At 43.4% G+C, this 18,001-nt stretch overlaps 1 long non-coding RNA gene across 1 annotated transcript; it reads left to right on the top strand.

The window, feature by feature from the left end:
* Positions 1-10,404: 10,404 nt before the first annotated feature.
* LOC146020374 (uncharacterized) lies at positions 10,405-17,769 on the top strand. The gene is made up of 3 exons (XR_014450778.1): positions 10,405-11,377; positions 12,799-12,922; positions 17,665-17,769. It is a non-coding gene; the product is annotated as an uncharacterized LOC146020374 (long non-coding RNA).
* The last annotated feature ends 232 nt before the right edge of the window (positions 17,770-18,001 follow it).

The following is an 18,001-nucleotide window of genomic DNA, read 5'->3' as shown; positions in this document are numbered from 1 at the left end:
GTTGGATTGATTGTATGCCTTAACTTAAGGCATACAATCAGATGCGATGGACGCGATTTTGCGGTAAAATCGCATCGATCGCATCTCATGCGACCAAATGCGATGCGATCGATGTGATTTCCCCATAGAAATCAATGTTAAATGGTTCCAAATGGTCCCTGACACCCGATTTCACTTTAGTGGCAATGTTAAATGCCCCCCAGGGTCTCCCCATTAGGTGTATTAGCCCAAATACCCCCGCATTGTTAATGCCACCCCACCATCAACGCCAACCCGAAGCGTGGCGAGTCCGCGAGGGGTGGCGGTACGCGTCCTCCAACCTTTTCATACCCCCACTATCCATGGTGGAGCTGACTTTATAAAGTGTGGCGAGCGCAGCGAGCCACCGAGCCCGAAGCGTGGCGAGCGGACGAGGAATACGAGCCCGAAGCGTGGCGAGCGCACGCGAAATACATGTTAAGTAATCCGCGGAGCTCGCTGCGTCCCCTCGCGGGGCGCGATGCGCTTGCCACGCTTCGGGCTCGGTGGCTTGCTGCGCTTGCCACACTATATAAAAATCAACTCCATGCCGACGTGGATAGCAGGGGTATGAAAAGGTCGGAGGACGCGTACCGCTGCGCTCGCCACACTTCGGGTTGGCGTTGATAGTGGGGTGGCGTTAATAATGAGGGGGCATACACCTAATGGGGGGGGGGCTGGGGGACATTTAACATTGCCCCTAATGTGAAATGGGGTGTCAGGGAACATTTGGAACCATTTAACATTGATTCCTATGCAAAAATCGCGTCGATCGCAACGATCAAATAGCATGCGCGATTTGGTCGCATGCGATGCGATCGACGTGATTTTTCCGACCCGATGCAAAAATCTCTTCAGAGATAGCTGATGTATTTATGTGTTATTTTAGCAAGGTATATCAATCTAAGCTTAACCTTGGGAGTATAGACATCGAAAACTACCTGAGTAGAATTAAGTTACCATACAAGAATATTGGATACCCTCTTACCATAGAAGAAGTTGAATTAGCGATTAAGTCACTATCGATGGGGAAGGCTCCTGGGATAGATGATCTACCTGGGGAGATATTTATAAAAATTGGGGGGGCTCTTAAACTTTTTTTTAAGAAATGGAATCAGAGGGAAAATTATCCATCTCAATGACTGAGGCCATCATCACTGTAATCCCTAAAAGTGGCAAGGACCCCTCACTGGTGGATTCTTACCGGCCAATCTCCCTGATTACGGCAGATGCTAAAATATTAGCCAAGATTTTGGCGACTAGATTAAATAAGGTAATTGGGGAGATTGTCCATCTAGATCAAACCGGATTTATGACCGGGAAGTCCATGGCTATTAACTTGCATAGATTATTTACTTATCTTCAGATGGCCGACATGTCTGGTGAGAATGTAGCGATTGCATCATTTGACGCAAATAAAGCATTCAACTCAATACAATGGCTATATTTAAGACATGTACTGCATGCATTTGGGGTAGGTCCCAGGTTTGTGGTATGGGTCTCCCTCTTGTAGTCAATGGATTTGTCTCTGACCCATTCCCTCTGTTTTGGGATGGGGTATATGCGCTATCCCCATGCGCTAATACAGGGGATATTGCTTCCCCTTATCTATTAAACCTGCTGTGTGGGTGCTGTAACGGTGGCGGCAACATAGCGCATGTACTGTTTTAAGTACAGCGCTCAACAGTCATACCTAATTTTTTAATCCGCCTGCAGCTATCAACTTCAACAGCTGCAGGCGGCGATGCCCACAGCAGGGACATCGCTGTCCCTGCTGCTGGCTCTGAGCTGCACTGGGGATCTTGCGTGAGTAGCGAGATCCCGCGCAGTCCAGCCAGCCAGGGAGAAGCAGACAGCGCGTCAGTGTTAACTGATGCACTGTCAGCTGGAGGAGACATCGCCGGAGAGGGGAGTTAGCGCTCCCCCGCTTCGGCGGGCAAGATGTTAGAGATCGTGTCGCTCTCTCCTCCTGCTTCGCCTCGCTACTGAGCTTTTAGCACCGCTATAATAAATCTACCCTTTTGTGCGTTCCTATGGATCTTTTGCTAAATTTTCTGATCTTTCATACAGCATGTAATGGTGCCCACACACTACAATAATTTTTTTTGCCTATTGGCAGATTTTTGATAAATCGGCCGATGTTTATCGATAATCGGTCTAAAATCATCCGGTCGGATGCGCGCTCCCGTGGATCTTTTGGTAAATCTTCTGATCTTACATGCTGCATGAAAGATCAGAAGATTTAACAAGAGATCATAGGAACGCACATGGGATCTTGAAAGAAATTATGTGCACATCTTAAGATGTCTTTTGTGTGGACACCTTTAGAAGATTTAGCAAAAGATTTAGCAAAAGATCCGTGGGAGCGTGCATCCGACCGTTATGAGATGATTTTTCTGTCGATCGATTGGAAATCAGCCAATTGGCAAAAAAATCTTTCTAGTGTGTGGGCACCTTTATACTATAAAAAAGATCAGTGTTTTCAATAATAAAGTATTAAAACCTTAATCTAGCTATTGCTGAATCAATTTTTCTAAACATCGTTGCCAGCAACAGACAAAATCCATGTTTAGTGTTTTCCGGTTTTCCTTTTATTATGGCACAATAAATTATCAGCATTATTTATATTGTACCCATAGCTTAACAACAGCTCCCTCATCCTCAATTGTTGCTGCCAAATTGCATGAATTGCACTATAAATTGCCGCAACCACCGTACTCGAATTACTTGGCTCCCTGCGACTTCTTTCTGTTCCTTAACTTGAAAACTTGGCTCGTGGGAAAAAAACGAAACAATTCATAGCGCAATTCATGCAATTTGGCCGCAATAATTCCAGATGAGGGAGCTGGTGCATTGTCGTGGTGGGGAAAAAACTAACCTATGAATCAATCTGGAATTTGGTATGGCGGTGTTTGAAAGGTGGTAGTACACAATATTTTTATAGTTGCCATAATTAACTCAACTTCAATGAATTGACTTGACTGTATTTGTATTTATACTAAAAGAACAGTTGCTATGAGCGACACTGCAATTTTAGCTGCTATTTTGTGCATCGTTTATAGCATGGGTCTTCAAACTGTGGCCCTCCAGATGTTAATAGCCTATAATAGCATGCCCTGACAGTTTTGGCATGCTATTATAGGAAAAAAATGTGGCAATGCATGTTGGAACATGTAGTTTCACAACATCTGGAGGGCCACAGTTCGAAGACCCATGGTTTACAGCAACTTTGGCACTCAAAGGTCTCATTTACGTTCGGAAAATGTAAAAACCTAGAATGATTATGGGGGAGATTCTCTAAGAAGGATCAGTGCAGGGAGGAGGTCACAGGTCCGGGCAGCACTGCGCTGTGCTGCCCGGACACAGGTGAGGGGGGAGGGGGCGATGCGGGGCGGCGGGGGTCCGTGCGGGGCGGTGGTGGGGTCGTTGCGGGGCGGCGGAGGGATGCGGTAGAAGCCCATTGGCTTCTATGGGGGCATCGCCAGATTTTTCTGGCGATGCCCCCCGCCTCGTTAACCCGGCGGGGGATGCTTAGAGCATCCCTAAATGTGGTAAAAACACAGATAACGGGGTTTTTACCGCATTTCTTGTTTAAAGAATCTCCCCCTATGTAATGAACTTTTTTGACACCTCCTATAGTTCCATCGTGAAAGAAATTGACGGAAGCATGGGCATTGTTTAAATATCATGAAATAACTATCTATATACTCAAGTTTTCAATGCTTCAAGAAATACATATATATATGCTCTATGGCTTATTTTATAAGTCAAAAAGTCGCTATTGTCCGGAAGACTGCGGCGGAGAAGAAGCGCTGGCGGGGACCCAGGCAGCAGAAGCTGCCCCCCCCCCCGCCCCGGGAGAGCTGAGGGGACGCGGTGGAGGGAGGGAGTAAGTGCTGCGCTGGTCCTGCTAAATGCATATGTAATGAGCAGGACCAGTGCAGTGAATATCTAATGAGCGGCTCCCCGCCCCCTGCTGACGTAATGTGTAAAAAAATTTATAATTTAAAATTAAATATATATTCATGTGCTGCAAGCACATAAATCCAAATAGCATGCCCCTTCACATAATAAAATTGCTGATTTTTTTTACACCAAAAAAAACCCAAAAACCTTTATTTTAAAAGAACACATTCCAATTCACCTTAAAAAGATGTTGAATGAAAAATGGTGAGTCATGGTGAAAATCATGCTGAAAGCAGTTCTCCATCCTAGCCATAGGCGTGCGCACATTGAGTGTTAAGGGTGCACAGGCACCCCCTAATGCTGTGCCCCCACCCCCACACTTATTGCTGCTAGTAATACCAACAATACCTTTTACCAAAGACTTTTGGTAAAATAAGCGCCCATCAATTAATCAATTATGTGTGTTTTGCATTATTAATTGTATTACACCATTGTCATATCACTACAAACCTGAGTCATCCAGATATGATTTTGACTTTATTTGCATGTACTGTTACACAGAGTATTAGAAGATTAAAACTGAAATAGGCAGGAGATTGTGGTGTGGCTGAGAGACATTTTATATTGTAGTGTAGTGAGTGCACGCCTGATTAGCGGTGTTAGACAGTCCCAATGGCGGTGTTAGAAATGCCCAATAGGTGGTGCTAGGCACACCACTTTGACAGTGCACCCCCTAATAAAATGTGCTGCGCATGCCTATGATCCTAGCATTGAATACACTCTCTGCGAATCACAGTGAAAACCCCATTGAAATATACCAGCGAATTGCAGCGAGCATGAGAACTGGCCGGCATTCACTGTTCGCTTTCGGTGAACAGTGAACATTGAATAGGGTGAATCAGATTTTCAGTGAAAAAGATTCACTGCAGACAGTGAAAAAAGCCTGATTCACCGTAAAAAAACTGTGAATACTGCCCATAATGTAGACCGCCATTTACATTTTTTTTTTTTTTACCATTCTTACATTTACCATATGGATATGGGGTACTAATGACTTATTTTCATTGTGATAGATTTTGATTTGATATGATAGAGGAATATGGACAGAAATGGACAGAAATCATATTCTTGCAAGTTTGAGTGCACCCCCCCCCCCCCCCCCCCAGATATTGGTATATTGTGAACATTTATGTTTTTTAAATGTAAAAATCAATAAATATATATATATATATATATATATATATTTTTTATAAATCCCACTGCATTAGCAGATACTGGACACACATCTAATACCAGCATCAATGTCTTGGTGTCAGTAATGTACTGTGCACCTGGATGACTGCTTTCATACTTGCTTCACCTTGCAAAGGACTGTCTAACGGTTAACTTTTTTGTTAAATTGCTACAAGTTTTCACCCTGGTCCCCTTCTGGGATGAAGATCCACCGGAAAAAGAAAAAAATCGGTACTCTTTACCTAGAACGGCGCCCATCGCGGTGATCGCGACATCGCGGGCAGCACATAAACGGCCGCGACGCGATGCCCGCGATCACCGCGATTTTCCCATAGGGAACAATGTTAAAAAGTCAGATTGATCGCGATTTTGCATTCAATGCCTCAATGCCCGCGATTTTACCATAGGAATCAATGTTAAATGGGCTACAGAGCCCAAATAGGCTCAATTAACCCTTAAATGTCACCCCAATTTTTTTACGCCACCCCACGATCCACGCCAACCCGAAGCGTGGCGAGCGGCGGCGGTACGCGTCCTCCGACCTTTTCATGCCCTACTATCCACGTCGGCGTGGAGTTGAGAATAGAATAGTGTGGCGAGCGCAGCGAGCCACCGAGCCCGAAGCGTGGCGAGCGCAGCGGATACCTTCACAGTTATACGCGTCCCCTCGCGGACTTCACAGGTGTCCGTGGCGACGCGGACACCTGTGAAGCCCGCGAAGGGACGCGTTTACCTGTGAAGGTATCCGCGTCCCCTCGCGGGGCTCGCTGCGCTCGCCACGCTTCGGGCTCGGTGGCTCGCTGCGCTCGCCACACTATTCTATTCTCAACTCCACGCCGACGTGGATAGTAGGGCATGAAAAGGTCGGAGGACGCGTACCGCCGCCCCTCGCGGGCTCGCTGCGCTCGCCACGCTTCGGGTTGGCGTGGATCGTGGGGTGGCGTACAAAAATTGGGGGGACATTTAAGGGTTAATTGGGGCTATTTGGGCTCTGTAGCCCATTTAACATTGATTCCTATGGGAAAATCGCGGGCATTGAGGCATTTTACAGTAAAATCGCGGTCAATCAGGCTTTTTAACATTGTTCCCTATGGGAAAATCGCGGTAATCGCGGGTACCCGATTTTGATGTACCCGCGATTTACCCGCGATGCCCGCGATTACCGCGATTTTTTACCCCCGACGCCCGCGATTCTGATCGCGGGCGCCGTTCTAGGTAAAGAGTACCAAAAAATCTCCTATGCCTCATCACAGATGTCATGTATATTTAGAGAGAAACAATATAGTTCAGATGACGTTTAAGCAAAGGATGTTAAATATACAATTACACATACAATAGGTAGATAATGACAATAGCGCAAACTGTATCCCACTGGCAAAGCAGTTGCTGGTCAGATGGTAACGATTCCCACTGGAATGGGAGGTTAGTCCTATGCAGCGAACCTGAATAATATGGCAGAAACACTCCTCATATAGGATCACAGTCAGGCATCGAGTTACACAATTAGGGGGAAATTTACTAAGATGTGTATTCTACTTCACATGTGATGTTGCTATGGGCAACCACTCAGAATCTACTTCTTATTTATTTAGCACCCTCTAGAACAGGGCTGGGCAACACCGGCCCTCCAGATTTTAATGAACTACACATCCCAGGATGCTTTGCATTAGTTTTGCTATGTGGCCATGCTGAAACTGATGCAAGGCATGCTGGGATGTGTAGTTCATCAACATCTGGAGGGTCGGTGTTGCCCTGCCCTGCTCTAGAACAGTGGTTCCCAACCCTGGTCCTCAAGTACCCCCAACAGTACACGTTTGCAAGGTCACCCGGCAGGTGCACAGATTATTCATGCACATTTTAAAAGATCCACAGGTGGAGCTAATTATCTCACTGATTCTGTGTGGAGACCTGCAAAACATGCACTGTTGGGGGTACTTGAGGACCAGGGTTAGGAACCACTGCTCTAGAAGATAGTAGAGAGGATCTGATTGGTTGCCCATAGCAACATCACATGTGAAGTAGAATACACATCTTAGTAAATTTCCCCCTTAATGTGTATCCGAGCAAGTCCTTCATCAGAAGTGTGATTTGAAATGGGTAACCAAGTGATATTTATACTGATTGGTTCCATGCCGTAGCCTGACAGGCATCATTCACTGATCAGCATTTAGTCCACACTGCACATGTTCCATCAACCGGAACAAAGATGGCCGTGTGTTCCATGATGCCTAGAAGTAGTTTTCATGCGTTCCAATGCCTGACCTGAGGCCAGAAATCAATATACACAATAGGAACACAATATAAAAAAGCAACATAATATCCTATTAGAACAATAGACAGCATAATATCCTTATTAGCACCAGCTACAAAAATATACTCCTCCTCTTGGTGCATTTCTTCAAAAGCATCCTCAATTCCTACATCAGCATGCAGACTTGTGCTGCTTCTCCCCACATTTTCAGAGAGCGCACACATGGTTGAAAGAGCTCCCTCTGAGTACAGTATTGAGAAGGTCAGGCTCAGTGGCGTAACTATACATTTTGCTCCCCCCTGCCAAAAAGTTTGTGGTGCCCCCCCCCCCACTATATATATATATATATATATATATATATATATATATATATATATATGTATATATATATATGTGTGGCCAGGATGCACGTTCTCTCTAAGAGAGTGGAGAGAGAGGACAGCAGAGAGAGCAGAGAATGAGAGAGAGAAGGACAGCGGCAGGAGAGAGATAAAGACAGCAGAGGGAGAGAGATAAAGACAGCAGAGGGAGAGAGATAAAGACAGCAGAGAGAGAGAGAGATAAGGACAGGAGAGAGAGAGATAAAGACAGGAGAGAGAGAGATAAGGACAGGAGAGAGAAAGAGAGAGATAAAGACAGCAGAGAGAGATAAGGAAAGCAGAGTGGACAGCAGAGAGAGATTATGTCAGCAGATATAGAGATAAAGACAGCAGAGAGAGAGATAAAGACAGCAGAGAGAGAGATAAGGACAGCAGAGAGAGAGATAAGGACAGCAGAGAGAGAGATAAGGACAGCAGAGAGAGAGATAAGGACAGCAGAGAGAGATAAAGACAGCAGAGAGAGAGAGAGGGATAAAGACAGCAGAGAGAGAGAGTAACAAATCACTTTCATTATTCAAGGCAAGCAGTGTACCGTGGAGACAGTGTCGGGTTCCATGGAGGCAGCAGTGCATCACATTAGGGAGCGCAGGGCAGCAGGCGACGTTGGAGGCATCAGTGGTGGGTTTCGTGGAGGCTGCGGCGGCGGGTCCCGAGAAGGCTACAGCTGCAGAGCCCGTGGCAGAAGTGGCGCGCCGTGCAGTAGCGCATCATAACCCTGCGGCGTGTTTCATTTATCGCGCCGGGGCAGTCACTAGAGCGTGACATCAGGCCCCGGCAGCGGCATTAAAGAGTGGAGGGGGAGGGTCCGCAAAGGGCTGTTCCTGTAGTACAACTACCGGGCGGACGGGTAATTGCTGGGGCAAGGGATGTTGGTAGGCGGCGCATTTGTGAACCGGGGATGCGAGGTGACGCCACTGGACAGCAGGCTTTATGGCTGCGCCCGCGCCAAGGCTGACTCCGCTGCTCAGCCTGCGGGGCGGGCAGCGGCAGGCATGTAAGTGCTGGCCGCCGGCGCCCACACAGACAGCGCTGCCACTCGCTCCCCCAAGCGGTGGCGGTGGCTGCCTTAGTGTATTTACGCCACTGGTCAGGCTTACACATAGCACCCATGGACACACTTAGAGCCTAAATCAGACATGATCGCAGGACAAATTTGTTGTCAAAATGGGCAAAACCATGTCCACTGCAGGTGAGACAAATGTAATAAGTACAGCAGCATTGCCTACCCACCCGGATTTTGCGGGAGTCTCACGGTTTTTGCCCTATTCTCCTGGTCTCACGGAAATACCCAGGATCCTCCCGGGTTTTCAGCCTGCATGCTGAATGTCGTACTGCGCATGTGCAAGTCATGAAGCGCTGGGTCCTCCAAGCGCGATGTCATGACCTATTATGTAAATGAAAGCCATAGCGGGTGAGTAGCGCTGGACGCAGCATACAGCAGCTACTGATTACACAGCGCTGTGCAGTATGGAGAGCAGGAGCAGCGGCAGCAGGACAAGTCGCACAAGCAGGGGTGAGTGTATTCTGCTCTGACATGTTTTTTTTTTTTAAGATCTGCGCCTGGCCCGCCCCTTTTCCGCCCCCTACCTCCTGGTGCTGGCTGCCCTCTCCCGGAGAGGGCAGACCAAAAGTCGGCAACCCTGAAGTACAGTGAGTTTGATTTGGGTAAATTATTTTGTTTCTATGCAGGGTAAATACTGGTTGCTTTATTTTTTCACTGCAATTTGGATTTCATTTTGAACGCATTCCACCCAAATCTAACTCTCTCTGCACATGTTACATTTGCTCCACCTGCAGTGCACATGGATTGCCCATTTAGAGAGAAAAATGTGTCCTGCTATTAGGTATATATTAGGCTCTCAGGCCGGTTTCACACATTCCGGCTCCTGCCGGACGGCGAAATCCCGCACGGACAGGGAGCCGTGCCGCACACTTTAGTTGTGAATGGACACTATTGTGTCCATTCACACGGGATGGCCACGGCCCGGCCGCACAGCTGCAGCCGGAACCCGCCACTGGAAGGGACGGCTGCCGGGCTGTGGCCATCCCCTCCATGATAAAGTACTGTGTGCGGCACGGCTCCCTGGCCGTGCGGGATTTCATCGTCCGGCAGGAGCCGGAGTGTGTGAAACCAGCCTAAGTGTATCCATGGATGCTAAGTGTGAGCCGGAAAGAAACTGCATGGATCACAGTGCTTTTTGATACACATGAAACAAGCGCACCAAACAGTACAAACAATATTTATTTTGATAAATTTATGTTTTTTTCTTAACTTGCATCTTGGAAAGAAGCTGCGTGGATCACATGGAAAAAGGAAGGGTTAACTACCATACCAACCTAGTGCACTGCACAAGTTGATCATTTTATTATAGAAATACATTTTTTATATTGTTATAAATTTATCTCAAACCAATTATTGTTCATAGCGGTCCACCCACCCCCTTCTTTTTTCCCGCGTGGATCAAATGGCTTTAAGATGCACATGAAATAAGCGCACTAAACAGTATTTTGTTTATATCTTATTAACTTACAGCTCGCAGAGAAACTGCAGGGATCACATGGCTTTTTTTTTTTTTTTTTTTTCAAACACTTTTTATTGATATGGTCACATAGATCACTGACAAATTCCAAGGTATCACAACCTTGTTAGACAAATTGCACCATGCAGGGTGACCACATTTTCTATTTTTCTAGAACAGTAATATAAAACATATTACATACCTTTAGTGACAACTACTAAATTCGACCATTGTTCACTTTTATCTCGAAATGTACAATTTTCAATAGTACTGTCTATGTGATTTATGGATGTGTCAAAAACTATCACTAATAACATAAAACCTTCAAACAGTGCATACAAGAAAAGACACATATAAGACCAAGACAAGGAAGACAAAACATTGGGAAAGAACAGGAAGGAAAGGGCAATGAGACGGCTATGCACAATGATCACATGGCTTTTAAAAGCACATAAAACAAGTGCACAAAACAGTACAAACTATTTATTTTTATTTATTTAGTTTTAACCTGCTTCGAAAGAAACTGCATGGATCTTAGGGCTTTTAAATACACATGTAACAAATGAATCAAATAGTACAAAATAGTTATTTTTATTTATTTTTAAAAAAACATGCAGCTCAGAAAGAAACTGTGTGGAAACAGTGTGGATCACATTAATTTTGTTAAATGCGCATGAAACAAGTGCACCAAACAACTACAAAATACATATTTTTAATAAATGGCAGTGTGCCCCTATACAATTATACACTCACGATAGTTCGCAAGTTCAAGACAACATGCTCTAATTACAGTTCTAATTATAGTCCTTTTTGTATACTTAACATTCCCTGTTTTTTAAAAACACGTTTTTAATATTGATCATTTTTTTCATCCACTTAGCACCATGTCTGTATGCACGTATATGGCTTACAGCAACGCGCATACCTTATTGTCCACATCCACCTGCCGTCCTGAAGCCGGGGGGGGGGACGCCAGCGGGTTGCCCTGACAACCCACAACAGTGGGAAGTCACGTGACAACAGCCTCCGCCGGAAGCCTGTCTCCGGGTCCAGCGCGGCAGCAAAATCATGTAAGTGTACTGTTTGCTATTTAAATGTGTGTTTTATGTCACTCTTGTTAGTTTTCTGCACTGCACTTTTGTGAAGTTATGTAACCAGTTGTCCTGAGGAAGGAGCGGTTTGCTCCGAAACTGTTGACACACAGGCTGCGTTTTTTTGCACAAGATTTGACATGATTTGAATACACTCTTTTCCACTTTGATCTGAGAGCGCCGCCTCTTCTTTTTCAATTTATTGAGAAATTTGTCTATATATATATATATATATATATATATATATATATATATATATATATATATATATTCGAAAAGTTCCTGGCACTCGCTGTATTAATCAGCGACCTGGGTGCCTTGCTAACCCTGTGTGAGCAGGGTAATGTAGTAAATGCTGAACGGCTGGCACTCTCAGGATTTTGTATGTCAAATGAAATTCATTCAAAGAAGATACCGACACAAGGGTATGGTGTCTAGACACCATACCCTTGTGTCGGTATCTTCTTTGAATGAATTTCATTTGACATACAAAATCCTGAGAGTGCCAGCCGTTCAGCATTTACTATATATATATATATATATATATATATATATATATATATATATATATATATATATATATATAGGTCCATACGCACTGGGCGATTATGCCTAGCGTGTATGGACAGTGATGATCGCTGTCATCTATGGGGGGAAAGCCGCTCAGTGCATACACACTGAGCGGTTTCCCCCCTGCCCGGCACTGTCAGCACAGCGCTATACAATGCCGTCCACAAAGCCTCTTATCTGCTGGTAATACAAGCACATGAATGGATTTCCCAGCAATGATGAGGGAGCGCGCATCACCACCGGGCCATACACACTGGGTGGCTTTGAGCTGAAAGCCACTCAAAACCCCAAGTCTGAGTGGCTTTTCAGCTCAATATTGCCCAGTGTGTATGGGCCTCAAGACAACTAATACTGCATATTATGTTCAAGAAAATATCGGGAGGCCGGCCATAGTCCCCAGACCCCATCATGGTTTGGTGGACATTTACGTTTAGCATACATAAATCTTTCATGGGAAATAATAGAGTTGACTAGTGTCATCCAAGCAACAAAGGACGTGGGGGATCTCTGGCCACCCAAGTTCAGCGATACACATCCTAGACAGGGTAAGGAGGTTATTGACATACAAATAGATGTAAGGGAGAGAGACTCCTTAATTTATATGATCACTATGGTAAAGGAGCGACTTTATGATTTATAAGAGATATATCAATCAGTCTGCAGCTTTAATATACTATAATATATTGTTTCCATATATTCAGTGTTTAGTCATATGATCTTTTTGTTCACGATTGTTTTATGTAGCATTTCTTGATATATGTATTCATTTTGTTGTATTACACCCCCGTTTGTTTACGTATGCATATTAGACTTCCCGGTCTTTTGTTTAGGGTTGCTAAGGTAACCTGGGCTGTTCCGTGATGACGCTCTAGGTGTGCGCTGAATACGTCGGCACCGGGGCGCTGCTGAATGGCTCCAGAACGGTTTACGGTAATTGGTGTATGGTATACTAGGGTATGTATAAATATATGTTTGTATGTGTATTGTATTTAATATCCTGATAAAGAACCGATAAAATAAAGGTTTGAAACGTTGATAACTCCTGCCTCTGTAAATATCATTTGGGTGAGTGCCGCCGTCTGGACATATATATATGAACGATACACTTTATTGTTATTACCATGCATAACATAATAACAAAATACAGTTTAGCATCAGTCAGATACAATATAGTATACAGCAATATATAAAACCTATCTCTCCCCCAATATACATGAATAAAACCTGCTATATCAGATACAAGAATTCAATACCACAACGGCGCTTGTAAAAAAGCTATTTTTTTATCTACCTGTTTTAGCCTTAAGGCATCTAAAATGCCTACCGGACGGCAAGAGTGTGAACATTCTCTAAACCGGGTGGGTCAGATCCTTCAGAATACTCTGTGCCCGTTGTAAACAACGTTTTTTCTCAATATCCACCACCAGTCGAAGAGAAGGCCCAACAATCCACTCAGCTGTCTTAACTACCCGCTGAACCATCCTGCGTTCTGCTACTGTACAGCTCCCATGCCATACCGTAGCGCAGCTGGTTAAGATGCTTTCAAAGCACAGCGATAGAAGTTCTTCAATATATCTACCGATAAGCAGTGTCTTTTTAGGACTCTCAGGGAAAAATGGCGTTGATTAGCCTTTTTAACCAAACTCCCGACATTTACAGACCAAGTTAGGTCATCAGAGATGTGGGTTCCCAAAAATGTAAAACTAGAGACCGGTTCAACATCCATTCCATCAATTTGAACAGGTTCATGTTGAGTTTTTAGCGATTTCCTAAAATCTATGATAAGCGCTTTTGTCTTTTTTGTCATTAAGAACCAGATTATTGTCATTACACCAAGCCAAGTGATGTATCTCCTCCCTGTAAGCTGTCGCATCATTATTATTAATGAGACCAACAACAGTTGTATCATCAACAAATTTGATGATGGTATTTGATCCATAAGTTGGTGTACAGTCGGGGGTGAAAACAGAATAGAGAAATGAGCTTAACACAAAACCCTGAAGTACACCTGTATTAAGTGTTATAGTAGAGAAACGAATGGATCCTGACCTCACATCCTGGGGTCTATTGTTCAGGAAATCCATGATCCAGTTACACATAGAACTGTTGATTCCTAGATCTAACAGTTTGATAATTAATTTTATTGGAATAATGGTATTAAAGGCAGAACTAAAATCTATAAACAGTAATCAAACATAGGAATTTCCGTTACTTGTTTCCTAGCACGACGCCCACGATATTCAGTCGTATGGCATCTTATGCATTGTCAATACAACAATATTTGTGTACATCCACTGGCGAGTTTAGACAAAATATATCACTTACACAACGTGTTAATGTATAATTCTTTAGAGTCTCTATGATCTAAAAGAAACTCAGAAAAAGAAAGACCATAGTGCAATGACGTCTGAAATAGAGACTGATTGATGTTTATTCAATACACTCACATTCAGTAGGATATTATGCGCATATCAATAGGTCTTTTCAATCCAATCTTCCACATGAATAATCCATGTGGACGATAAAAACAAGCAACAAACCCCGCAGGGTAATAGGGTAATAGGATCCCAGAACTGTGCCCCCGGAACATGCATGTTCCGGGGGCACAGTTCTGGGATCCTATTACCCTGCGGGGTTTGTTGCTTGTTTTTATCGTCCACATGGATTATTCATGTGGAAGATTGGATTGAAAAGACCTATTGATATGCGCATAATATCCTACTGAATGTGAGTGTATTGAATAAACATCAATCAGTCTCTATTTCAGACGTCATTGCACTATGGTCTTTCTTTTTCTGAGTTTCTTTTAGATCATAGAGACTAAAGAATTATACATTAACACGTTGTGTAAGTGATATATTTTGTCTAAACTCGCCAGTGGATGTACACAAATATTGTTGTATTGTCTATGTCTTTAAGCCACGGTGAAGGCTTTTGTTGTATTTCCTGGGCTGAGTTTGTTTGCGCTGTGGGATATTTAGTAATTTCTCTCTTGTTATCTTATGCATTGTATCGCATCGCATGCCATATACCCGCATGCGATGCAATGCGATTTTAAATTGTATAAGCACCCTAATGGGTTTTTTCAATGTTAAATGGTCCCCCTATATGATTTTTAATTGTATAAGCACCCTAATGGGTGCTTACAATGTTAAATGCACCCCCACGCCACCCCCACTATCAACGCCAACCCGAAGCGTGGCGAGCACATCGGTACGCGTCCTCCGACCTTTTCATACCCCCACTATCCTCGTCGGCGTGGAGTTGACTTTATATAGTGTGGCGAGCGTAGCGAGACACCAAGCCCGAAGCGTGGCAAGCACAGTGAACCCCGCGAGGGGACGCGTAAACTTTACATGTCTTCCGCGTCCCCTCGCGGGGCTCACGGCGCTCGCCACGCTTAGGGCTCGGTGGCTCGCTGCACTCACCACACTATCTGAAATCAACTCTACGCCGACGTGGATGGTGGGGGTATAAAAAGGTCAGAGGACACGTATCGCCGCACCCATTATGGTGCTTATACAATTAATAATCTTATATGGGGCCTATTTAACATTTACATCACGTAACATCTCATCGCATACCATTGTATGGCTTATGGTATGCGATGCGATGGGCGCCGTGCTAGGAAACAAGTACCGAATTTCCTATATCCAAATGTGTTAATGCAGAATGTATCATCAGGGAAACTGCATCTTCCGTTCTTCTATTTTTGCGATATGCTGACTGGTATGGATCTAGAGTAGGTGAAAGGTTAGCCTTTAAATGCCCTAAAACCAAACGTTCAAAACACTTCATAATGATCGGGGTAAGCGCCACGGGCCGATAATCATTCATACCCACTGGACTAGAATTCTTTGGTATCAGAATAATGGCCATATATTTAAAGTACTCCGGCACAATCGCTTGGGACAAGCACAAGTTGAAAATGCCTGTAAAAACCCCTACTAACTGTTTAGCACATGCTCTAAGTACATGCCCCGAGATACCATCAGGCCCAGCAGCTTTATTTACATCAATTTGACCCAATACCTCACACACCTCTGCAGATGTAAGAGACGAGGGCTGACTATCTGAAGGCAATCTAGTAGGTGCATAGAAATGATTTAACTCGTTTAAAAAAGATACATCTGAGGCTAATAAGTTTGATTTGTTTGATTTATAATCTCTGATGATTTGAATGCCCTGCCACATGCGTCCCCTCATAATACCCCTTCTCAGGTTCACCCTGGATTCAATATTCCCCTTCCTGAAGGCAATACAGTATATATGCCTGTTGTCACGGGTTCTTTACATGTTGTGGGTCTCCTCCCTCCGCTGTATTATTATACCTCACCTGATACATTCTTCTGCTCACTGATGAGTTATATATGTGCTTATTTTATCCTATCCTATTTTGAATAAATGATTATTCTTCTTTTTGGTGATATTTGTTTTTTATGTAGGATGCATATAATGTTAGGCATACTTTATTGTATTTTATATCTTTTTTTGTTTTCTTGTTTTGTTTAAAATCTGTAACCTGCTAAAATAATAAAACATACTTGATTTAAAAAAAATAGACTGTGGGAAGCTCATCGCTATATATTAGGGTTCTTCACCTTGGATGAATCTAATTAAGACTGCATGAGTGTAGTATATTAATAATGTGGTCACAAGAACCGTGTTAACTGGACATTGTTTTCTCTCTCAGGCAAACATCACTAATTATATTTGGGATAAAATATTTTGAGAGAAGAATTACAGATAAAAAATGGAACCCAGTTTATTCCAAATGGTGAAAATATTGGTAGTGATAGCTGGTATTGGTTAAAAATCAGAACGGTCCAGACCCGCAACCCAAATGCCCATACACTAGATCAGGCATGTCCAAACTATGGCTGTTGTGAAACTACACATCCCTGCATGCTTTGCAATAGTTTTAGCATTCCCTAATAGCAAAACTGTGACAAGGCATGCTGGGACTTGCAGTTTCACAACAGTTGGAGGGCCATAGTTTGGACATGTCTGCACTAGATGATGTGTTCAGTAAACAATATTGCTGAACAATTTCCCTTGAACTTTCCAGTGTCCTGGACAAACAATATTATGAACGATTTAACTAGAGTCTAGTCATTTTAGTTTTGTCACTGGTGTGCTGCCCTGGGCTTTCTGTTTTATGCTGATTTTGGAGGTGCCACACACCCGCACCTAAATATAGTATTAGCAAACCCTGATACACAGAGAAGCCTTGACGATGGGTTGGGGGCTTATTAATACATTTGCAAATATATGTAACCAAGGTCTCTGAATTCTATTATCAAATAATACTTAAATCTGTTTACTGATATTATTCAGTGTGCTGGGGAAAACCATGTATTTTTCGGTTCCATGTTTATAGCCAGTGGTTTCACGCTAGAAAAGAAAATTGGAACTTTTAAAACAATAGGGCGCAATGTATACTTATGAAGACCGTGGAATATAATCCTTTGCTGTAATAAAGTCTTTTTTTCTTTTTGCAATTAGGTTTTATTGAGATTTTTAACAGGAACATAGCAATTCAGAAACAGAAAATGTAATAAGTAAACAATTCAATACGCTTCATAGATTCTGATATAGAACCAGACAAGAATCAAAGACATCATCAATAATTTTGCTGGTATTTATTAAATAGTAAGAAAGAGATATCAACATGAATCTTCTTGTTTCTGTTTCAGGAAGAGAAGAAAGGAGAACAATGAGAACATAGTGGGGAAGAAAGGAAAAGTAAAGGGAAGAAAGTACAGTGTTGCGACTCTCATATCTTGTATTGTATATTCTAGAAAATATTTTCAGTTGAAAAAAGGAAATAAAGGATATCTTTATAGTGATTTGTAGTGATCTGATTCCTTGTATGTCAACCAGGGGAGCCAGACAATATGAAATGTTTGGTCTTTGGAGTTTATAGAAGAGACAAGGTCGTCCATTGCCATATATTGATCAATCCTATTGCACCAATCTGACATTGGGGGAATGGTGGAGGACTTCCAATATACTGGGATCACCGCTTTTGAT

This window comes from Crinia signifera, chromosome 7 (assembly GCF_055691185.1).
Source record: "Crinia signifera chromosome 7, ASM5569118v1, whole genome shotgun sequence".
NCBI classification, from domain to species: Eukaryota; Metazoa; Chordata; class Amphibia; order Anura; family Myobatrachidae; genus Crinia; species Crinia signifera.
This window is presented reverse-complemented; position numbering and strand designations above follow the sequence as displayed.